The sequence below is a fragment of the Dipteris shenzhenensis genome, chromosome 19 (genome assembly GCF_047967505.1).
Source record: "Dipteris shenzhenensis isolate YYH24624 ecotype China chromosome 19, Dip_SZ_1.0, whole genome shotgun sequence".
Taxonomy (NCBI): Eukaryota; Viridiplantae; Streptophyta; class Polypodiopsida; order Gleicheniales; family Dipteridaceae; genus Dipteris; species Dipteris shenzhenensis.
The window spans coordinates 12891851-12916558 of record NC_141614.1 but is presented as its reverse complement, the minus strand read 5'-3'; the positions used below and the strand labels follow the sequence as shown (position 1 = coordinate 12916558).

Here is a 24708-nt window from a genome sequence, read left to right as displayed (position 1 = left end):
TCACGACCACAACTCTGGATGCAAGGTCAAGTCTGGCTGAACTCCAAAAGATGAGTTTCCTCCTGATACTCTCCAACATGAGAGCGAACTGCTGTGCCAAAAAGATGCCCAACCCAACTTGGCATCCGAGATATCTGACGGAGATTCCCCTCTGAATCCAAGTGAACCTTATGTCAATCCCCTAGACTGGAGTGTCCTCATCACTGATCCAAAAGCCATTGCATTTGTTCCAATTAATGTGTGCACCTACAACAATGCAAAACAAATCCAATGCTATTCTGAATGAAGTCAGTGTTTGTGGAGTGGCATCAGTAAATACAATCGTGTCATCTGCCAACTCACTGTCTAAGAGCTCATCCTCCTAGCTTAGAGGAAGCCTGAGCCCTACAATTCAGCTTGAGCTCTAATGTAATAGCTCATAGCCTCAGCCACAAAAAGGAATAAAAAGGGGGCTAGGGGGCATCCCTGGCGGATTGGTCTGGTAATCTCAAACTTGTCTCCCTTGACTCCACAAATAAGAACCTAGCTGTGGGCTAATCTGTAGAGGGCTGACACCCCTCTGATCCATACATCTGAGAAGCCAAAACGAGTAAGTGTGCCCTCCAGAAAGCCCCAGTCTACCCTATCATAAGCTTTCTCAAATTCCAAGAGTAGAATGGCTAACCTATGGACCTACTTCAATGGATGTGAAGAAGAGGAATGTATACTTAGGAGCAATGGTAGGAGTACCGCATCTCCTGCACCCCAGTAGTCTAGAGGAAAATGAATGAAATTTGGCAAATATATGTTTGACATGGAATAATAAAATTTTAAAGCATTAATTAACCAATTTAAGGTAAGAGAGGAAGGTAAATATGATAGTAATAATATTTTGCGCACTGGTTCTATCGTGTGGTCGGTGGCCTATTTTGGGACCGACCCCCAGTCGACCGTTTTGGGCAGACTGGGTCGATCACCATATTGGGCCTAACCGACTACGACTGGTGGCTATATAAGAGCGAGCCCGTGAAGCCCATTTCATCACTGGCTATAGCAACCCTGATTCCTTAGCATCCAGCCTCCATCTTCTACTGTTTCCAACACGCCATCGAAGCTTCCTTCACAGGAGCGCATGGTTGGGAGGTAGCGCCATCTATTGTATCAGTTCTACAGTAATCAAATTTTTGATTCTCCATACTATCTGGTTTTGTACGAGATCCTGTTATCTTTTGAGCACATACGTATTATTTTCTTACATGGTATCAGAGCTTGGACTCTAGCAAGAAGATTTGGTAGTGTGTTTCTATTTGCGAGCAAATTGTGAGAGATGGCCCAGCCCGCAAGACTGCAAATCCCACAGTTCGGCGAAAGCGAAAAGTTGGACGGCTCTAACTATCCTCTCTTGAAGTTCAAGATAAAGACCATCCTAAGCGCATTTGAGCTTTGGGACACTGTTACTGGGGTGGACATGAGGCCAGTTCCGAGACCGGATCCAACCAATGCAGGACAACATATAGTACCAACTGCAGATGAGATTCTTGCGTGGACAAGAAGAAATGCAGATGCGTTGTGTTCTATTGTCTGCAGTGTAAGTGATTCCATCATGGCATTAATTCAACATGTCACCACAGTGGAGGAGGCATGGACGGTCTTGAAAAATCAGTATGAGACCATGAATTAGACGCGGATTCAGAATTTGGAGACTCAACTCGCAAACGAGAAACTATCTGAGTCTGAAGCGGCAGAGAAGTTCATCACTAGGGTGAAGAATCTGCACGATCAGATGACTATGATTGGCACCACCATCACCAGCGAGAATCTAGCACGAAGGTGCATACGGATTCTCCCACCAAAGTACGACGGTCTTGTTACGGCGCTGAATACGCAGAATAGAAATCCGCCCCTCAACTTTGAGGATTTCAGTGCGGTGCTTTTGGAGGAGGAGATGCGTCAAAAGACGAGGACTGGAGAAGATTTGGCTTTCTGGACTGGATCAAAGAAGGGTAAGGGTAAGGACTCTGGTAGCCCATCTTCTTCTGATGATAAAAGGAGGAAGAAGAAGATCAAGTGCTTCTATTGCAACAAGGCAGGGCACAAGCAGAATGAGTGCCGAAAGAAGATTGTAGATGAGAAGAATGGAGTAAAGAAAGAGTCCAACAACAGCGCGCAGGCAGTACCAGTAGAGTTGTTCATCGCAATTGAGGAGATTTGCACGGAGGCAGTTCATGTACCTGCAGATGAACCATGGATCATTGATAGTGGTGCATCATGCCACATGACCAGTTGCAAGGATTGGTATACCTCTCTACAGCTGGTAGGGAATGACATCTTAGTAGCAGTCGGCAATGATGCAAAATGTCTAGCAAAAGGAAAAGGTACGATTGCTCTCAAGTCAGATGGAGTTGTAAAACAGTTTTCCGATGTTCTTTACGTGCCAGATATCAAGAGGAACTTGTTGTCCATTTCTGCGATTACGGATTGGGACCTCAAAGTTCAATTTGATAAGAATGGTGCACAGATTTTGGATCTTCAAGGGAAGGTCGTTGGTAAAGGTACACGGCACAACAACATCTACGAACTCTCAGCTTTCAGTGCTCGAGTGGATGTGAAGAACACTAAGCTGTGGCATGAGAGGTTTGGTCATCTAAACCTTAGTTCTTTGAAGGAAATGCATAAAACTGGAATGATTGCAGACCTACTAGAAATTCCAGATCTGCCCGATGTATGTGAAGCTTGCATGATGGGCAAGCAGCATCGGCATCCCTTTCCTAAAGAGGCCAGCAGGGCAAAGGCTCCTCTAGAGCTCGTTCACATGGACCTCTGTAGAACGATGGAGACGGAAGCTTTGGGTGGTTCCTACTACTTCATGACGCTGATCGCGACGACTACAGTAGAAGGATATGGATATACTTCCTGAAGACTAAAGACGAGGCTTTTAGTAGGTTCAAGGAATGATATGCAATGGTCGAGAAAGAATTGGGGAGGAAGGTAAAGAAGTTGAGATCAGACAGAGGTGGAGAGTTCACACGATTGAATTCGAAAGTTACTGCAAAAAGTCACGGGATCAAGAGGCAGAAACCCCCGCCACATACATCACAGCAAAATGGAGTAGCAAAATGCAAGATGCGTGTCATCTGCAAAATGGGCCAGAGTATGATGAAAGGGAAAGATTTGCCAAAGACTTTCTGGGCTGAAGCATGTAACACTACAGTTTACATCCTCAATCGTAGCTACACGAAGGCTGTGAATGGGATGACTTCACTGCAGGCCTTTTCTAGTAAGAAACCTTTAGCTACACATTTCGAGTTTTTGGATGTGATTGTTTTGTGCATGTCCCTGATGCTACTAGGACCAACGGACCAAATGGGAACCGAAGAGCCGAAAGTGTATTTTCTTGGGCTATAGTGAAGAGGCGAAGGGTTACCATCTCTATAACCCTGTTACCAAGAAGGTTATTGTAAGTCGCAATGTGGTCTTCTCAGAACAGCTGCATCAATTGGAGGAGGATGCTTCCTTCCCAGACAACCAGGACTAGGATATCCATCGAGTACCGCCACCAACAACAGACCGAACTCCCCCAATGGTGCTTGGGAGGATTAAAGACAAAGAAGATGAAGAAGAGCCTGCAGAACCACAACGGCAACGGCCATTCCCAAAGTGGGTAAAGCAGCTTTTGGATGGCAGAGAACCTCCAACCATTGAGGAGGAACCATCCGAACACCGCCAGCCCAAGAGATTAGAGGAGCAAAGAAGGGCGCAGGAATACTTGGTCAACTACGCGTTCATGACAGAGGTGATCCATGCTGAAGAACCCAAGTGTCTTGAAGAGGCACAGGGTGATGATAGGTGGATGGAGGCTATGTAGACGGAGTATGGCTTGATAATGAAGAACAACACTTGGGACCTTGTGGATCGACCACCAAAACGCAAGGTAATCGAAACCAAGTGGGTGTACAAGACCAAGTACAAGTCCGACGGCACGTTGGATAAGTACAAGGCTCGGCTCATGGCAAAAGGATTTGCATAGGTACATGGTTTTGATTATTAAGATACTTTTACTCCCACAGCTCGACTAACCACAATTCGTAGTGTTTTGGCTTTAGCTGCCTAGGGAAGTTGGCCCGTGTTTCAGATGGATGTGAAATCCGCCTTTTTGAATGGAGATCTCAAGGAGGAGGTATATGTAGAACAACCACTAGGTTTTGAGATCCTCGGTTCAGAAGGTAAAGTCTGCAAGCTAAAGAAGGCACTTAACGGGCTGAAACAGGCCTCACGAGCATGGTACCAGCGAATTGATGCCTACTTTCTGCAAAATGGGTTCAGGAGGAGCCCATCAGATGCAAGTTTATATATCTTCAGAGAAGGAGGCAAGTGTATGATCGTGGTCCTTTATGTGGATGACCTTGTCATAACATGGAACCATGAAGAGAAGATCTCGCAGACGAAGCATTTGCTAGGAAGAGAATTTGAAATGACAGACCTCGGACTGATGCATTTCTGTTTGGGGATTGAAGTTTGGCAGGAGCCGAAATAGATCTTCATTTCACAACTGAAGTATGCTGGAGAGATACTGAAGGCGTTTGGCATGGCTGAGTGCAAGATAGTTGGTACCCCTATGGAGGTTGACATGAAGCTCTCAAACGAGGATTCATCACCACTGGTGGACGAAGCGAAGTACAGAAGGCTTGTGGGCAGCTTGATCTACTTGTGCAACACGCGACCGGACATCAGTTTCGCGACTGGTGTACTAAGCAGGTTTTCCAATAAGCCCCGAGAGAACCATTGGAGGGCAGGGATGCGGGTGCTGAAATACATCAAAGGCACACTTAATTATGGCATCACCTATACCAAGGGCAACATCTTGACCGGATTCTGTGACTCGGATTGGGCAGGAGACGTGGACAGCAGGAGATCAGTGATAGGTTATTGTTTTTCACTTGGATCTGGAGCTGTGTCATGGGTCAGCAAGAAGCAACCTACAGTTGCTCTTTATTCTACCGAGGCTGAGTACAAATCTGCATGCTTTGCTTCTTGCGAGGTAGTGTGGTTGAGGAGGATTTTGGGGGACATGGGTGTAGTGCAGAACAAGCCTACACAATTATCATGTGACAATCAGAGTTGCATGGCGATTGCAAAGAACCCGGTGTTCCATGGTCGCTCAAAACATATTGAGATTCAATATCACTTTGTACGCAAGCTCATCATGGGATGGAGAGGTCGACTTGGTGTACTGTCCGACTACAGAGAATGATGTAGACATCTTCACGAAGGCTCTTGGAAGAGACTTGCTAGAGAGGCATCTTCATCGACTTGGGCCGAAAAAGTAAGTTCACTTGTGGGTGGACATTGGGGGGGGGTGTTAGACATCAATGCTCCACTCTCGTGTAACTACGCGGGAACCAGCTAACTCTACTTGTAAGCCCCCCATATGAGGAGAAGGCATTTGAGTAGCTCGGTTATCTGGTAGGTCCTGGTTTACACCAGATGGGGGCCATGTGTGGCCTAATGGCTGGACGGCTTCAGATAGAGTTGGCACACCACCAACTAGGCTACATGCAAGTGCAGGAAGGCATCCCATGACTGACCGCATTGAGGGTAGACAGAGCATTTCCCGAGGCAGCTCACTCTCAGGTTGCGGGGCCCGTTTGGAGTCCCAGATGATCCCGGATGGCTGTGGGCCGAACAGTGACCGTAGGTCTGTTGCTCTATTTTGCGCACCGGTTCTATCGTGTGGTCGGTGGCCTATTTCCCGACCCTCAATTGATCGTTTTGGGCGGACTGGGTGGGTCACCATATTGGGCCTAACCGACTATGACTGGTGGCTATATAAGAGCGATCCCGTGAAGCCCATTTCATCACTGGCTACAGTAACCCTGATTCCTTAGTATCCAGCGTCCGTCTTCTACTATTTCCAGCACGCCATCGAAGCTTCTTTCACAAGAGCGCACGATTAAGAGGCAGCGCCATCTATTGTATCAGTTCTACAGTAATCAAATTTTTGATTCTCCATACTATCTGGTTTTCCCTCTTGCTTACGAGATCCTGTTATTTGTTGAGCACAGATGTTGTATTATTTTCTTACGCATGGAACCAGGACAGGGATGTCTCCTACCTAAAGAGACGGGTCTGCGGCCCCATCAGTGTTAGCCTGAGGTACTATCTCACCAACTCTGACAGGCATCCAACGGGGGACGATCGAAGGAGGATGTGCTGACTGTCTTGTCCGCATTGTAGAAGTACTAGGACGAGAGGCTGATGGTCCTAGCTATAAAGTCGAAGGTCTAGCAGTGTGTGAGGCAATAGGAATTGGTCATGAAGAAGGTCCAGGTCGGGTGAAGCTATGAGGTGCACCCATGGATCTTTTTTGTCTTTTCTTTTTCCTTGGGAAATCTCTAGCAAAGTGCCCAAGCGTCTTGCAAATCCTACACTGATCCTGTCTCCCTGCAAATCCTACACTGATCCTGTCTCCCTGCAATCTCGACTCTTTGTTTGAAGAAGGAGCCATCTGGACGCTGAAGCATATTGTGGTCATTTGAGATGTTAGGGTCAGAGACAATGACCCTAACACGTGGTACCCCATCGAACCTGACTGCCTCTGCTGTTCAAGTAGGCATCTTAAGGAGAGGGCGGGATCTTAGTAACCACTCCAAAGGCAGCTCCAATGGAATGTAGCAGTCAATGGTACACCTAAGGAAGGCCTAGAAATCTGATGAAGAGTGACGTCGTCCGACTGTCTTCCTCGACAGGATCAAACCCCAAAGATAAAAAAGTAAAAAAAATCCTCGTGGATCTCAGTGCTAACGGGCTAGCCTGCAGCACTGTATGTGCTAGCTCTGGGAAGGTAAAAACAATATGGAAGAGACCTCGCCCAAGCAGACCACTATCATTGAAGTGCCGTACGAGGTCTCCAGGTAGAGTGGCAAGCAATCTAGTCCCTGGCCTATAACCTGGAAGGGTGGGACCCATGGATGCGAGCAAAGAACGATGTTGAGCTCTCCTGCTCAGTATTTTTTTTGAGCTGTTGCAACTTGTCTTTTGAGAAAATGATGGTTTTCGCAGCCGGTGGAAGCAGATGAGGTTGGCTGAAGGCTAGGCCATCATCAATGAAGGTGTGAATGCCGATTCGAACACAAAAACTCCATCCGACCAACAGTGCTACTAGGAAGGGCCAAGAAAGAAGAGGATAGCATGGAGGGAGAGGGAGAGGGTGTACATCAAATAGTGCAAGTGATTTAAACTCTTTATATTATTTGTAACCTCAAGTTGAATTTCTTCTTCTAGATTGATGTTACACAATGGTTTGTCTAGTAATTTCTTTTATTGGCTGCCATAACTTAGTATATTTTACATTTGTATGAGGTTTTTGAGTTTTATAGGGTTGTTCATGGAAAAAAAACGAGAAGCAAGAATCTACTATTGTGAACTATTGTGAACGAGAGAAGTGAAAATATTCCTGAGTGGGTATTTTGAAAAGATTTACTATATGAAGGATCACACTATACTATATAGAAGCTAATTCAAAGATATGTCTTTTATTAACCAATGAAGTGTGTTCCAATGATGTTAAGAAGGTTGGGGAGTGATTCAAAAACCCATAATTCCTTTCTAGGGGTTGCTTTTTCAATGAATTAAAAGCTATAAAACTTCTTACATGAATCTTTCAACTGTTAAAAGGGTGCTTATGTGATCAACCTCACCTTTGTAGAATGTAGAGTCATAGATTTTCCATTTTGCATAGCAAATTATGAGGTGAGTATGCCCCCCCAAAATTTTATAGCCATACAATTACTATAAGAAATTGTTAGAGTTTTGAAAGGTACATGCAAACTAATGATCTTCTCCCATAAATTCGAGTTGAATTGTGAAGAGATAATACAAAGCCCAATAAAGTGAAGGAAAACAATTCAAAAAATGTGTGACAACTAATGCAAGCAATCCAAATATTATATATTCTCTATAACACTAAGTTGCATTTCTTTTTGTAGATTGATATCGCATATGAGTCGGTCTATCAATTTATTTCAGCGGTTGCCATATTGTATTTGGCATAATGTCTTTTAGTTTCTTGGGATTATTCATGGCAAAAGAGAAGCAACACTTTTTTATGTGACAATATTCTTGAGTGAGCTATTTGGAAATGATTTGCTATGAAGAATCATGCTATACTAGACACGACCTAATTCAAGGATCATGCTATGGTTTAGGCACAAGCTTAGGTAAAAAGAGTGCTTTGATTAACTAATGAAAGTCACATAATTTGAAATGAATCACGAAAAGACATTATAGTGAACTTTATCCAATGGGCTAGCTAAGTTGTTTAGGAGGTTCTAAGTATGAATTTTAAAGGCAAATCTAACATAACAACGTGTGCCTAAAAGGATTATTAGGCATAATGTGATGTTTATAGATGGGGAGAAGCAAGTTTCTCTTGTGTTGAGCCACTTTTAGAGGCATTAATATCTTTTACTTTAAGAGGACTTAACTTTTTCCCCTGAAGGTCCTCTAGATCTTTCCATAATTCAAAATCTAGGATGAAAGACGAAAGATTAATAGTTTCAAGGGGAGAAAGGTACAGTTTAGTTTTGCATTTTGGCATATTTTGTTTGCGTGTTTGAAAGTGGACCTACTTCAATGGATGTGAAGAAGAGGAATGTATACTTAGGGGCAATGGTAGGAGTACTGCATCTCCTGCACCCCAGTAGTCTAGAGGAAAATGAATGAAATTTGGCAAATATATGTTTGACATGGAATAATAAAATTTTAAAGCATTAATTAACCAATTTAAGGTAAGAGAGGAAGGTAAATATGATAGCCATAATAATGTAGGAAGAAAAATACATTTTAAAGGGAGAGAGGCAAGTCAAAAAATGGCAAGCGAGCAAAGCCCATGAGTGGGAGAGGTGATGTGAGCCCCTTTACCAATCTCAAAGTGTTGAGCTGCTAGCTTTACATCCCTTATGTTAGCTTCCAATCAAGAATCTTGACAATTTAGCTTGCAAATTGCACAATTTAATATTTCTTTTATGTAGGTTTACAACTTTAACGACACAGATCGAGCTAGATAGAAAACCTATATACCTAATACCAAAAGCATTCGTGGGCTAGTACTTTGCCACATGTTAGCTCCACTTTTAATAAGGGCTTTACACATAAGCATATTTTAGCTTTTTCAATTCACTCTATTGGGTCTTTGCATCAAGGAAAAGAGGGGAGGGGGGTGGGCTGATGACATTTTAAAGGCTTTATTGACCCCTTTACCTTAGATGAAAGAGTTTTGATCCAATCGTGAGGATCAAGACTTTGGTGGTGATGCTAGTCAAGGTGCATGTACGTGGAGAGTGAACAAGATGCTCAAGGGCACAGTGGAAGACATCATTGAGAGTGACAATTGGAGCTTCGATGAATGTGAGTATTGAGAGAGTGAACATTACGCTCACGTGCATAGTGTGAGATATCTTTGAGAGTGACAATTGGAGTTTTGATGAATGTGAGTATTGAGAGAGAGTGAACATTATGCTCGAAAGCATCAAGTCAAGATTCTAGTAAACCAATCATCAGCACCCGTCGCTAGACTGCTTTGCTACTTCACCAAGCTTTGCACCGAAAAACACCGCCTCGACTCTTCTCCCCATCGCCGAGAACTCTAGTTGCCACAAGGTACAATTCTGTTGTGCCACAGGAGCAAGCCAGGTCCCCGAGTGTTTTTGACTCGAGAGTGAAGATTAAGCTCAAGCATTGGTCAAGATTCTAGTCAACAAGTCAAGATTCTAGTCAACGAGTCAACAAAAGGTGACTATATAAGTCATCAATTGAAGCTTCGTCTCTCTCTCTCTGTCTCTCTCTCTGTCTCCCAATTTTTGCAAAAAGCCTTTGCTTCATCGCTATTTGTTGCTTGCAGCTTCTCAATCCTCAACAGCTCAACTCTTCCACGACCAGGACTGAGAGATACGCTTCCTGATCCCAGGTTCCATGGCGTATCAACCAGACAACCTCGATCACGTCCAGCTTGCCTCCCTTCTCAGCCGCAGGCACTCCTCCACATCCAGCTTTCCCTTTCATGCAGCCACTCCTTGATGCATTTCATGAATTTGCATTTTGCGCACTTCATATTGCGTACTTCGGCTCGGCCGGAAGGGGAGGGGCGGGGGGGCGGCAGGAACTGAAAAGAAATTAGCGATTTCTTCGCGTTCAGATCTTGAACGATCGGCTAATTCTGCTGAATATCTTCGTTTCTGCAGCTGCGTCTCTCAAAATTCACGGCGCACCGGTGCGAAGGGCCGCGAGGTCCAAGTTTTTGGAAACTTGAAGCTACAGCTCAAAATCTCGTTAATTATGTGGAGGGTAGTGTCGGAATCGGAACAGTTTCTGGTTACCAGTTTTTCACGACAAGGAAGACTGACAAATCAACGGGGTCGGCGATTGTGGAGTTAAAGACGAAGGCAGCAGCAAGGTTGTCATGCGAATCCGGTCGCAAGGGTGAGTTATGGCTCAAGGGCTCAAAGCTTGTTATTAAGCCAATGAAGTCTAAACAGAGTAAGAGGGATGCTGCAGACCGTATCGGAGAGACGACGCTGCATATGGGATGTCTTGTTAGTGGCGTTATTTTGCATGAGCTTTGGGCATCGGATAATGTCACGCTCGAAGTAGACTACCTCGCCAGACGGTTCCAATTGCTTCTGACTACACTGGGGAAGAACTACAAATTAGAATGGAGCTTCGGAGACATATACCAAGTAAATACGTGCATGCTTAGAGAAAGACAAAGCTGCAACGCTCTACTGATCAAGGTTTTCACTTTGCCTTCTTTGGTGCACCCACACTCTGTATCCAGTCCACTTTTTCACAATTGTTGATGCATAGATAGATGATTTCTGGGAATACTTCTTAACCACTCAGTTGTTCGATGAACTGAATTATGAAGTTTCATTACGATGCTTCTCTGTTTCAAGTAGAAGTTTTGTCGCAATCTCAACTTTGACAAGAAAAAATTGTGCGCCTGAATACGGGCGTGAATTAAAAGAAACCGCAAATTCCAAACTTCATGCACATCGCGTATCCATACGTAACTCATCGGCTTTGTTCGTGCGCATGAGCAATCTTGACGGGAGGAGTAACATCATTAAATTGGAGACAGGCGGAGGGAGATCTCAACACCCGTTCGCCAAATGGCAACAATGAGCGTCCAATCGGCAGCTTTCAAAGGTCAAACCTGGAATTGTGCAATTCAAAATAGCTAATCGAATACGATCAACTGACGTTTGACTAACTACTACCCCAGTCGCTACAAATTGTAGGTCTTATGTGACTCTTGGATGCTCGCCAGCCGGAGCCTGTATGCAGAAAAATAATCACAACCGTTCCGTTTGCTTTTTGGTGCTCGTGACCTTAATGATCCATAAGGACCAGGTCGTATGGGAAGGGCTGTGCATCGCTTCTCAGAAGGAACGTGCTCAGTTTGGTGGGACGAACTGCTCTGGACTCTGGAGACCTTTCACATTTGCGCATAGAATGGTCACATGCCTGAGAGCATAGGCAACCTGGCCTTAAAAGGCTGCTACCATACCCAGTACCACAATCCACTGCACAGCCGATGAGCTAAGAGCAGCTCCCCACGCTGCTGCTGGGCTGCTATAGGGGCTAGAGTTCAGCAGTTTAACCGTGAGTGACATGCATCCCCACATTTCGCTGCCCATCCGCACATTTTGCTGTGAGAAAGAGATATACGTAAATACTAATCCTTGGCTTAGCGGACTTAATCCAGCAGAGTTAGGGAGCCTTGGGATTAAGGGAAGCAAGCTAACTTGGGACTAGAGGAATTGAAAATTGGAATGCTCTTCTATAGAAGAGTGGTCAAGGCTATTGCGTAGAAAGAAAGAAAAAGTTTATTAAGAGTCTTTAAAAGACTGAAGGGTCTATGGGCTTGAATGAACCAGATAAAATGAGTTGAATGGGTGGAGCCTCTAAGTGGGCATCAACACGCAAGATAGATACAACATAATCCTAGAAACTCTAATACATAAAAAATGTCTGAGCTCATGAAGAGGATTGGGAGCTATGGTGTGGCATCACTGCAATGATCCTCTAGAAGCTGGCAGAGATCAAGCCCAAGAGGGAGCCCATGGTGGACGAGGCTGCAGTGGCATAAAATCTGTGATAGAGTGCTGCTGGTGGTCGGTGTGTGTGGTATGTTGTGGTCTCCTAACTATGGCCCTGCGTCAGACAAGTGCCTTTGTCACCCCCGTTAGCCGTGGCTTTGGTCTGGTGAACATGGAGGGAAGATCCCCAAGCCTGATCTGTGCATTAACCTGCCGGCAAGTCTATTGTGTCTCTCGCTTTGAACCTCGGCTCCCTCCTCTCCCTGAGGCCTGCTGGTCCCTGCTATCTAGCTAGAAAAACTCAGTGATCATGCTCTAAGTGGAGTCTGGCTGTACACCTTGATCTCACCTACGTGTCCTGAGCAGATGCTCTCTGTGTTGAACTGCCTCATGAATGAAAGTCACCATGCATCTTATCTGGGTAAGATATTCTGCTGATTTCTATTGTGTTTTGCTGATCGTGTTTGGAGTGTCTTTAGGATTACATTTTAGTACAGTTGGTATCATAGCAACCCTCAACACAGTGAATGATGCAAGGTATGCAGTCGAACGGCCCCAGATATGTGTTCTGGTAGTGATATGTGTTTCTGCAGAATGCTGAAGTGTCATGAGGTAATATTTATGAAGCATGGTGTAGGGAGCAGTTTGCAGTAGAATTCTGTACTAGAACCTGGAAGGAAGGGGGGACTAGTTGCAAATGGAACAGGGCAAGTTTGAAGTGCTAGCTAGGAGAAAGAGAGAGAACTGCTGTAATGAATTCCCTGAGCAAGAAAGTGGACGAGGACAGTTTGCAGGTGCCTGTAGGGGTGGCCTCTAGGTTCTGGGTTGGTGAAACGCCTTGTGCTTTGTTTGTTGAAGTTTAACCCCCTCGATTGAACGTGATGCAAGAGGGCTGTTAGAACAAGCAAAAAACAGGAAACTTTGCTGTACATACTCACCCAGGATGGGGCTGAATGTTAAACAGGCCATCAAATAAGGTTTGCAGCTAGAACAGGTTGTGAAAGCGGGGTGCAGGTGCTGCTGGTGCTTGTCCCAGTAGATCACAACTGCTTCAGGGACTGCCTGGAATACCTCTGACCATGTGACGTAGGTCTGGCTTGTTTGTGCGATGAGTTTCCAGGTTAGATGCTATTAGTAAACTGTGGATTGCGCATAGAGAGAGGTGAGCAGTGCATGGGCACACCTAAAGAAGAGTTCCTGCAGATCACAGCTCTTGGATAGTACTTTTTTTCTTGACCCTACAGGCCTAGTACTTTTTTGCTTGACCCTAGGTTGGAAAGCTAGGAGATTCCTTTTCCAAAATCTAGGGGATTGATTTGACTCTGCTTTTGGACAGCTTTCAGGACCGCTTTACCAAGAAACCATAGGGCCTGAATTAAGGGGATCTGGGCCTTTTATCTAAAAACATCTACACTAGGAGCAGCCGCAGTTGCTGTGAATTGAATCACAGCCACACCAGGCCAGTCCCACACATAATTGCAAGTCAGTGGCGGCTAGAAAGATTAACAAACATGTAGAAGTTTGCCTTTGAGCTGCATCAGAATTTCTAATCTGTTTGGACAGCAGCCTACTGTTGCAGTTTGCCATGAAGATTTAGCATAGCTGCTGGGGTCTTCTGCGAAGGAATATCCTCTGCAGAGCCTCCCTCTTCCTGTCTCCTTATGAGCACATAACTCTAAGCAGAATTCCAGCCTGCTCTCTCTCTCTTCTACTTGCTGAATCCTTGAATCCTTCCTTGCTTTCTATCCTCGGGACCCTCCCCTACTATCCTACCATGGCTGAAGGGAACTGTATGCTTGAAGACCCTACAGCCAGCATGCCTCCACTCGAAGAGCCTTACAGAGAGGAGGAACATGAGATTGATTTTGAAGCAGACAACCTCGTGACAAAGGAGCAATGTGCAGAACTGAAACTGCTTCGACACACAAACTGAAGCCTTAATATAGAAAGTCAGTTGGAGTCCACCGGTGACTTAAGTAAAGGCATTAATTGAAGCCATATCTAAGTTTTCCATTTCTCGATCAGTAATTCCTGTTATAAAATTACCAACTCCTGTTCGAGGCATCTATCTCTCAACTTAGGGAAACCTCGAATATTTTAAAGGACCTAAATCCACCGATCTATAACGGGGAGGAGAAGAAGAAAGAAAGAAAGAAAGAAAGAAAGAAAGAAAAAAAGAAAGTAAGTTTATTAAAGTCTTCGGAAGCCCGATCGGTCTATGAGACTATGAGAAACTGGATACAAACAAGCTGAAAGAGTGGAGCTACTAAACGAGCATCAACACCCATACTAAGAAGCTAAATGTCATATAGTCATGAAGAACATCAGTGGTAGCATCATATCAATATCAATATGGCCATATCCATCATCACCCTCTTTCACCTGCTTATGAGGAATAGAAGGGGCAGGCATAGATGGCACAGAGGTAGGGACAGGGGAAGATGGCACATTGGAGGGGGCAAGGGCAGCTGAAACATTGTAGGGGCCAAGCGCAGCAGAGGAGTTCCTAGTCCTCTTTTGATGGCAAAGGCATCCATTTCTCTTTGTAAAACTGATCATGAGCATCATTGTAATTCAGGATCATTGTAATTCAGGATCGCTTCATCAATTCTGTCTTGTTCATGTCCCGCCAAGCAGAGAATAGAAATTCAGCATTAGAGTCAGTCTGACTAAATCGGTAATTGTTCCTAGCAGTCCAAATAACCCAAAGTGCCCGAGCTCTAATCCACACTCAAGATTTTTATTTCACTCTACAAGCATCACCAAGAAGGATTGCTTTCCATTTTAAGGGTTCCCCTACATGAATTTGTACAAATTTCCAGGCTCTTCTAGCATGGGGGCTAGCCACAAACAAGTGATATACATCTTCTCTGTCACCAAAGCATCTCTTGCCATTTCCACGTCCTCTGCCTATTCTCAAACCTCTGACATTTGTCCACACAGCCATGTGAAGGATAAGCCACCTGGAGTTAAGGACTCTAAAAACTTCATCAATGGTGGAGGTGGGTGTAGGTATAGGGAGAAATGAGCTGACCCTATCCAACTAAATTCCATCTTGTAGACCAGAGTTGGACCCCCTTTCCCACTGAGTAGCTGCCTTCCACAAATAAATTTCTACTCATGACAAGGTCATGAGAGGCATTAGTGAGAGCCTCATTCCCATTTTTTCCACCTCATGTTACTTTTGTCCCAGACTTGTCCCCAACATTGGAGTTCTGCACCATCAAAAACCTGTACACCTGCTCGTCGAGCGCGTCGTCACTGGAGAAGTCTGGCTTTCTCAAAATCCAGATCTGACAGTGGATTTTCTTTAAAGATGACAGAGACCCAAATGGAGTCAAAGTCCCATGAAAGATCCCTTACTTGTGAACAAAATTTGACTCTTTATGACTTCAAAGGATTTCCAAAGAGATTAGGTCCAGGGTTGCATAAGCAAAGAGTTGAGGATATATCTTCCACTTGGGGGCTCTAAATGGCCTGATATGTTTAATATTTCTCATCAGAATCTGAGCCCAATCATTATCCAGGTTTAGAATTGACTTTATAGTCTATGTGGCAGAGAGCTTCTTAGCAGCTTGATCTATATTAACTACACCTAAACCACCCTCCTCTTTGGCTTAGTGTAGAAGGTCCATCTCACTTTAGAGACTCTTGTATCCCCTCCCCGGATAAAGAATCTACAGAGTAATAAATCTATTAAGTCCAGATTTAGTAGAGGATTAGCATTAGAGGTAAAAAATGCCAATGGGGTAAATGCAGTGGCTAAGCACCAACTTGCTCCTAACCAGGTTAGATTGGAAACCTCTCCAATTGTCTAACTTCTACTTGAATCTGTCTAAAAACCAATCCACCTCTGCTTTGCATTCTCTAGTATGAGCATTCCACCTCAAGTAATTGCAGTTCGAGATATACATGAGGGTGAATGCCAATGGGGTAAATGCAGTGGTTAAGCACCAACTTGCTCCTAACCAGGTTAGATTGGAAACCTCTCCAATTGTCTAACTTCTACTTGAATCTGTCTAAAAACCAATCCACCTCTGCTTTGCATTCTGTAGTACGAGCATTCCACTTCAAGTAATTGCAGTTCGAGATATACATGAGGGTGCCCTAGTTTTTTATGTGTATTCAGGAGGCGTACTGTCTAGGTATTCAAATGACATCTTGCTAGAGAGAGCATTTCAGCCGGTCAGAATTGTAAGCTATGTGGAGATTGTTTCTGACTTTCAGTGGTCTTGACCCTCTTCTCATTTCCCTGGGATCCTGCAGATTATTGCTCTATGGAGGTGTCCCCATAAAGTACATGCAATGGGACCCAAGATAGTGGGAGTGGATTGACGAAGGGCACCGAGAGAAGAGCCTCCTCTTCTTTCGTTACACGGTTAGGAATGACAGGAGATTTCAGCTTAGTTGTAGAGGGATACTGTGACATGAAGTTGGGGATTATAAACTTCACGCACCTCTTCACTTCCTGTTGCTTTCGAACTGAGTGATAGAGATATTCATCACTGGGAAAAGGACCTTAAAAGGAAGCTTTTATACCAAGAGACCACACCATACTATCATCCCTTATATGAGAATGAAGATGGTAACATCCCAAGCGATGTTGTACTCAAGCATAGGGAGAAGGAAAGGATCAGTGGAGGCCATAATCTCAGCAATCCGGTCTGCGTCAAAGAGAAAAGCGATACGTTGTTGAAAGAAGATCTTGTGGCTCAACATGACATGAACTGATATATATCGAGGAGTTTGAAGGGGCTGATTGGGTCGGATGGGTAGGTTCCGAGGAAACATTGCACCTCCTTCATAGATACCTTTACAATTAGCTCAAAACACTCTGCAAACTGTCATTAGACATAGAGGCCTATAACTTTCAATGGGGACATCATATCAAGGATTCAAACACATATTCAAATGCACCTTGAAATGGGCTTCGCTCTGATATAAGTTTCATAAGAAATAGAGAAGCGGTCGAAAAGATATGGCCAGTTTACTAGACGGGGTAAAAATTGTCTGGAAAAAAACGGTCACATACAAAGAGTCATAGATTTTTGATTTGACATCTAATACAATAACTAAAGACATAGGATGATGCTTGTTGAAGAGATATTCGTGCTGATATCAGTTTCATCCAAATCGGACCACCGAGCGAAAAGTTATGAGCAAAATACTGACAAGGGGTCAAACTGTCATGAAAAACACCTACTCCTTCTACTGGTGCCAACTTAGAATACCATCTTCATGCTTAGACTTCATCAACGATCCAAGTCTCATAGAGGTCGCCTAAGAGGGGAGGAAGAGCCCCCTTTGTGGCTTGGGAAATAGATAAACTATGTACGCTCAATGAGCAGCCGAATAGACAACACTTGTGAGCACTTTGGAAGAGAAAGCAATGGAAAAAGGGAAGAGACACTCAAGAGAGAGAACTTGAAGTGACCTTTATTACCAATAGAGACTTCGCTCCAATGCAACTCAAAATACTACAAATACAAGGGAGAAGAAGAGGTTTCATACATACAATAGGGAGCGACCATGTATGCACAATGAGCAGCCGAATAGACAACATTTCTGAGCACTTTGGAAGAGAAAGCAATGGAAAAAGGGAAGAGACGCTTAAGAGAGAGAACCTGAAGTGACCTTCATTACCAATAAAGCAAGACGCCACTCCAATGCAACTCAAAATACTACAAACACAAGGGAGAAGAAGAGGTTTCATATATACAAGAGGGAGCGGAAGCTCCAAGACTACTCATAGAGAGAGAATAAAAACTAGAGAGAGATGGACTGAAGAGTCTACATAAGAGAATATCTACAAGAGGGAGAGAAGGCTCATGGAAGAGGCTTGAGGAGACTAGAGCTACAACAATATGAGGCCTAATGGTGGAAGAGATGTTGAACAAGGGAGAGGAGGGCTCCTTTTATAGAGATTTTGTCACCCTCCTTCACCCATTTACAATTGCTGCCTGTAGATTCCTTTCCCCATCAATCACATAAGCCCATATGTCACCATCCATGTCCTTTTTGGCTACTCTTGCCATGTGTCCCATCAAAAGATGCTCAAGACTCTTGAAATATTGAGAAAGTCAAGAGTCTCTCCACATGGAGCCCATAGGGACCCTCTCTTTTCCATATGTCCACATCCTCCTTATTCCACATAGGAATTCTAGAAGGATTCCTCTTGACTCCACACTGCTCCACATGCCTTCCACACGCTTGGCATGTGGCCTCTCTTATATTATTGGAACACATGGGCATGAGTCCACCTCTTTATATGACTCACTCTTCCTATTTTCTAAAAACCCCATAATATCCCATACACAAATAACTCTCACCCCATACCAAGGTATTTATCATTCATACACATGGTATTTACAATGATCCATTCTACTCATCCTCTCAATCCCATACAATATCTTAGAAAATAGAAATAAGTGAAAGCCGCTAGGCTATCACTTGATACTCAAACTCTTATCAAACATATAAGAAACATAATCTCCTCTTACTTTCAATTCTTTAACTTAACTTTGAAGACAACCCTCCAAACCAAGAATCAAAGCATTATACTCAGCTCCATTGTTAGTTGTGATACCTGGAAGTTCTTGTCCTCTTGCCCACACCTCTTTACCTTTAGAATTCATCAAGACTATCCCCCCAGCTCCTTGTTGGCGTGAAGGACTAAAAGCCCCATCAAAATACAAGACAAAAGCTATTGGTGGTGTCTCCCTTTCATCATTAATGTCCTCCTTATATTTCTTTTCTTCTCTTAGATCTTGCCGTCCTGTGAGCAAATCTGCCATAGTGGACCTAGTGGTATTTTCAGTGACAAAAGAGAAAGAGAACTCTTGAAGCTCTGACAACCATTTTGCAAATCTCCCCCCAGGATTAAGCTTGCGAACTAGATATGCTAATACAAACTGAGAGGTAAGGAAGAAAAATGGCCGAGGTAATAAATAGGAGCGAAACTTTCTGACTGAAAACACCAAAGAAAGGGCTTGCTGCTCCATTTCTTCATACCTTGTTTCCACCTCTGTAAGTTATCGGCTGGCATAATAGATAGGTTGCATTCTATCTGCCTCTCCTTTTTGTAGCAATACAACACCAACTGAATGCAAAGATACACTTGGATTTACATAAAAGTCTTGAGACCAATCAAGGGGCTTCAATATTGGGCCCTTACTCATGGCCTCCTTAAGTTGTTGAAAAGACTCTTGTTGCTTCACACCCCATTGGAAAGAAACACCTTTTCTTGTCAACAAGTTCATGGGATGCACTATCTCTGTGAAATCATCACAAAAGCGTTGATAATACTTGCTTTTTCCTAGAATTCTGCCAACACCAGTGACACTCTTAGGAGTTGGCAATGCCATGATTACTTGAACCTTATTAGGATCCATTTGCAAGCCTTCTTCAGACAAAATATGCCCCAATAAGACTACTTTTGTTTGAGCCAAATGACACTTGCTAGGATTTAGACACCCTTTTGCTTCATCAATCCTAGCTAAGGCCATCTTTAACTTCTCCATGTGATCTATGCGCTGAGAATAAATGCAAAAATCATCCAAAAACACCCTTATGAACTTTCCCAAGTGAGGCTCAAGCACTTGACTCATGAACCTTTGAAATGTAGCTGGTGCATTGGTCAACCCAAAAGGCATCACTCTACAAGGTGTGACAAATGATGTTTTCTTTTGATCTTCCTCCCAAATACGAATTTGAAAGTACTCAGAATACCCATCACATATAGAATACATCTCATGCCTTGCTACTTGGTCTAGTATTTCATCTTGGAATGGCAAAGGAAAACGATCCCTCTTAGTGCATGCATTCACAGGATGAAAGTCCACACAAATCCACCACTTATTTCCTTTCTTTGGTGTGACAACTACAGGAGATATCCATTTGAATTATCAACAGGAAAGATGAATCCTGCCTCAAGTAGTTGTGTTACCTCTTTCTTTAGTGCCTCAGCTTGGATCACCCCCAATCGCCTTAAGCGTTGCACAATTGGCTTGCTTTCTAGCTTCAACTCAATCTTGTGCTCCACAAGAGAGACTGAATCAGCATATATAATGGTCTTCTCACTCATGACATTAATCGATGCACCTCATCAATGTACACATTAGAAATCACTTGACCATCAATGATCACATCAACCACAGGTACATTATCACCAACATCTATATCTACCTTTTGAACAACATGAATGGTACTTTTCTTCTTTTTCTTCTTTGACACTCTTGTGCTTGCTAGCTTTCCCCATTCCTTCCATAGTTTTAGAGACAAAGCAAGTAATTGACCAAAGGTGATATGAGCTTCCTTTTCTTTAAAGTCAGACAACAAGTCATAGCTTCCAATGCCTTGTCCTAAAGGAAAGTCTGACTAGCTAATTCTCCTTCTAGATGCTAGCTTTTTCTTAATATGGCGTTCCTCTTCCTAATGTTCATCTACTTCTTCCTTGCTTTCTTCTTCTTCTTTTGCTTTATCATGCCCCCGTTTAGCCATCATTACCTCTCTTTCCTCATCCCCTAAAGAAGCTTCTAATAAGGATACTTGTTTTTCTTTTTTCTTTCTCAATCTAGGACACTTGGGGTGATAGTGACCTTTTTCATTACATTCATAGCAATTGATTTCACTCTTATCTCGAGGCCTATCTTCACTCTTTGGTGCTCTAGGTTGTGCATTAACCAAATGCAATTTCAAATCAGCAAACTCCAAAGCCATAATAAATTTGCTCATATTTAGGTGCTCCATCCTTACGAGACTTTGAGGGGCCACTGATGCAGATGCCATAGCTTGCAAAGCTGTCCTTTCATACTTTGTCCATAAAGTTTCATATCGGATTGCCAATGTAGAGACCATCTCACCCTCTCCTTGATAGAACTGGTCTAAGTGCAACATCAAAGCATTTGGCAACTTCACTGTCCCAAATCTCTGCTTCATTGTAGCCACCACTTGGTCCTAGTCCTCCTTAGTAGATCTGACAAGGCCTCATGCCAACTCAAGGCTACACCTTTGAGAAAATCAGGCAAAATCTCCACCCGATCCTTCATGGACCATCCAGAAAGACGGCATCCTCAAACAAAATCCCAAAGTTAAGACTCCGCGTCTTCCCCTTGGGTCCCTTGAAACATTGGAATCTTCACCATGATGAAACACAAAAAGGAAACACCAAGATCTAAATAATATCCCAAATAAGATCCAAACAAGATCCCACAGAGCCTTAGTATACCAAGACCAACTTATTATGCATAACCACTTGTTGAAATCCCTCCACAATGTGATCCTCAACAAAATCTTCACAAATAAGTGACCAACCAGCACCATGAAAACATTGTGTATACATGCATTCAAGAATCACCCTTGTCACAATTGAAAGTGCACATAACAGCTTCAAGATATTGTACTCTTCATCATTTGCATAGCAAAAGAAGTTGAAAGTATTAAGAATCACCACTCCATTGTTATAGTCAAAAACTATCGAAAGACTCAACTCTTCTTCACATCAAGCTGCCAGTGCATGAAACAATCCCCAATCTATCATTGTGCCTGCTGACGGCATTGTCGATTCACCAATATATTCAAGAGTGCAAACATAAAGGATATAATCATGATGACCATTTAAATAGCTTGAGCATCACCTTCACAATCTTCTAGTTCTCTTAAACGGGATTCAATCTCTTCTAATGGAGTTCTTCCAGGCATCTTCTTTAGCACAATAGAAAAAACACATGCCTATACTAGGCATAACATGCAATCAAGTTCACCCGAGACCGTTTAGTAAGGTGGGATGAATCCAATACCAAACGTACCTGGTCTCTCCACCAAAAGATGTGACATGTAGTTGGGGGTAATAAACTTCAAGCACCTCTTCACTTCCTGTTGCTTTCGAACTAAGTGATAGAGATATTCATCACTAGAAAAGGGACCTTAAATAGAAGCTTTTATATCAAGAGACCACACCATACTATCCTCCCTTATAATAGAATGAAGATGGTAACATCTCAAGTGATGTTATACTCAAAGCATAGGGAGAAGGAAAGGATCAACGGAGGCCATAATCTCAGCAAGCCGGTCTGTGCCAAAGAGAAGAGCGATACGATTGAAAGATCTTGCGACTCAACATGACATGAACTGATATATATCGAGGAATTTGAAGGGGCTGATTAGGTCTGATGGGTAGGTTCCAAGGAAACATTGCACCTCATTCATAGATGCCTTTACAATTAGCTCAAAATACTCTGCAAACTATCATTAGACATAGAGGCCTATAACTTTGAGTAGAGACATTATATCAAAGATTTAAACACATATCCAAATGCGCCTTGAAATGGGCTTCGCTCTGATATAAGTTTCATACGAAACAGAGAAGCGGTCGAAAAGATATGGGCAGTTTACTGGACGGGGTAAAAACTGTCTGAAAAAAAGAGACACACACAGAGAGTCATAGATTTTTGGTTTGACATCTAATACAATAACTAGAGATATAGGATAATGCTCCTTGAAGAGAGCTTCACGCTGATATAAGCTTCGTCCAAATTGGACCACCGAGCGAAAAGTTATGAGCAAAATACTGACAGGGGATCAAACTGTCATGAAAAACACCTACTCTTTCTACTGGTGCCGACTTGGGAGAATACTACCTCCATGCTTAGACTTCATCAACGATCCAAGTCCCATAAAGGTCGCCTATAAGGGAAGGAATAGCCCCCTTTGTGGCTTGGGAAATAGATGAACCATGTATGCGCAATGAGCAGCCGAATAGACAACACTTTTGAGCACTTTGGAAGAGAAAAGGGAAGAGACACTCGAGAGAACCTAAAGTGACCTTCATTACCAATAGAGTGAGACTCCACTCTAATGCAACTCAAAATACTACAAACACAAACTCAAAATACTACAAACACAAGGGAGAAGAAGAGGTTTCATACATACAAGAGGGAGCAGAAGCTCCAAGACTACTCATAGAGAGAGAATAAAGACTAGAGAGAGATGGACTCAAGAGTCTACATAAGAGAATATCTACAAGAGGGAGAGAAGGCTCATGGAAGAGCTTTGAGGAGACTAGAGCTACAACAACATGAGGCCTAATGGTGGAAGAGATGTTGAACAAGGGAGAGGAGGGCTTCTTTTATAGAGATTTTGTCACCCTCCTTCACCCATTTACAATTGCTGCTTGTAGATTCCTTTCCCCATTAATCACATATGCCCGTATGTCACCATCCATGTCCTTTTTGGCTACTCTTGCCATGTGTCCCATCAAAAGATGCTCAAGTCTCTTAAAATATTGAGAAAGTCAAGAGTCTCCCCACATGGAGCCCATAGGGACCCTCTCTTTTCCATATGTCCACATCCTCCTTATTCCACATAGGAATTCCAGTCCTCTTGACTACACACTCCTCCACATGCCTTCCACACGCTTGGCATGTGGCCTTTCTTATATAATTGGAAGACATGGACATGAGCCCACCTCTTTGTATGACTCGCTCTTCCTATTTTCTAAAAACCCCATACTATCCCATACACAAATAACTCTCACCCCATACCAAGGTATTTATCATTCATACACATGGTATTTACAATGATCCATTTCACTCATCCTCTCAATCCCATACAATATCTTAGAAAATAGAAATAAGTGAGAGCCATTAGGCTATCACTTGATACTCAAACTCTTATCAAACATAGAAGAAAACAATACCAATGCCAAATAAAAAATATCAATTTTTGGCGTCACAGATATCTTTCACATTTCTTCTGATTTGCAAAAAAACTTTTGGAGGAGACTCGGAAATTCCCATAGCAATAGGAAAATAACTCTCTCTTTTTTGTGTTCTATTCATGGTGGGATTGTAGTGAACCTGTGGAGATCCAAGTTCAAGGCTGACCCTACTTATCCTTGTTGCCATGCTGCTATGGAGATATTCAGCATTTTCTATGGGATTGGAGCTTGGAAGGAGGTTGCCATGATTTTCAGTTTTTTTACTCCTTTCCCCTTCTTTATGACTTGGGGTTTAGTTTCTTGGCTTTCCCTTTCGGGGCCTCATATCTTTTTTGAGAGACATGACTCATCATGGGCTATAGCTATCAAACGACACTTGGTTGAGCCATGTTCTCTGGATGGTGTTCCTGCCTCACCCTTGACTCTTCTTGGGAGATATTAGCGAGCATTTCAGCATGGCACATTTGGAGAGCCAGATGCATAGAGGCTTTGGATGGATCCCAAGTATATGGACAAACACTATACATGCACTTATGGTCATCTGGATGAGCATGAAGGGATCCTCTCGAGCAGCTTCTACTAGGAGGGCTGCTTTCCTCAGGGAATAGAGGGACTCTCCCTTCTTCTATTAATCTTCCACAGGGTTGACATGGTGTTTTCAGCCTCAACCTTGTTTGTTTTGTACATCTTCTTGAGGAGTATTTTCATGCATGGCATGATATATTACCTCCTCGAGCTTGCTATTGTAGGATTTATCCATACTTGATGGAAGTCTTTTTTTGCACAAAAAAAAAAAAAGATTTAGCAGCCAAATATGAGTCCTTTTTTAGGAGAGGAGCTTTCTCATTAAGTATTTCCTTCTAATGAGCTGGAAAGTGACTTTATTGGGCCTAACCATTTTCCCTCCCCACTAATCTT

General features: G+C 43.2%; 1 pseudogene across 1 annotated transcript in view; it reads left to right on the top strand.

Moving 5' to 3' along the window:
• The first annotated feature begins 9832 nt into the window (after positions 1–9832).
• The window catches only part of LOC147890102 (putative RNA-dependent RNA polymerase 1), a 51130-nt pseudogene continuing 36254 nt past the window's right edge, over positions 9833–24708 (top strand). The window contains exon 1 of the transcript XR_015542702.1: positions 9833–10766. The product of XR_015542702.1 is annotated as a putative RNA-dependent RNA polymerase 1 (transcript). The remainder of the gene's footprint in view (positions 10767–24708) is intronic.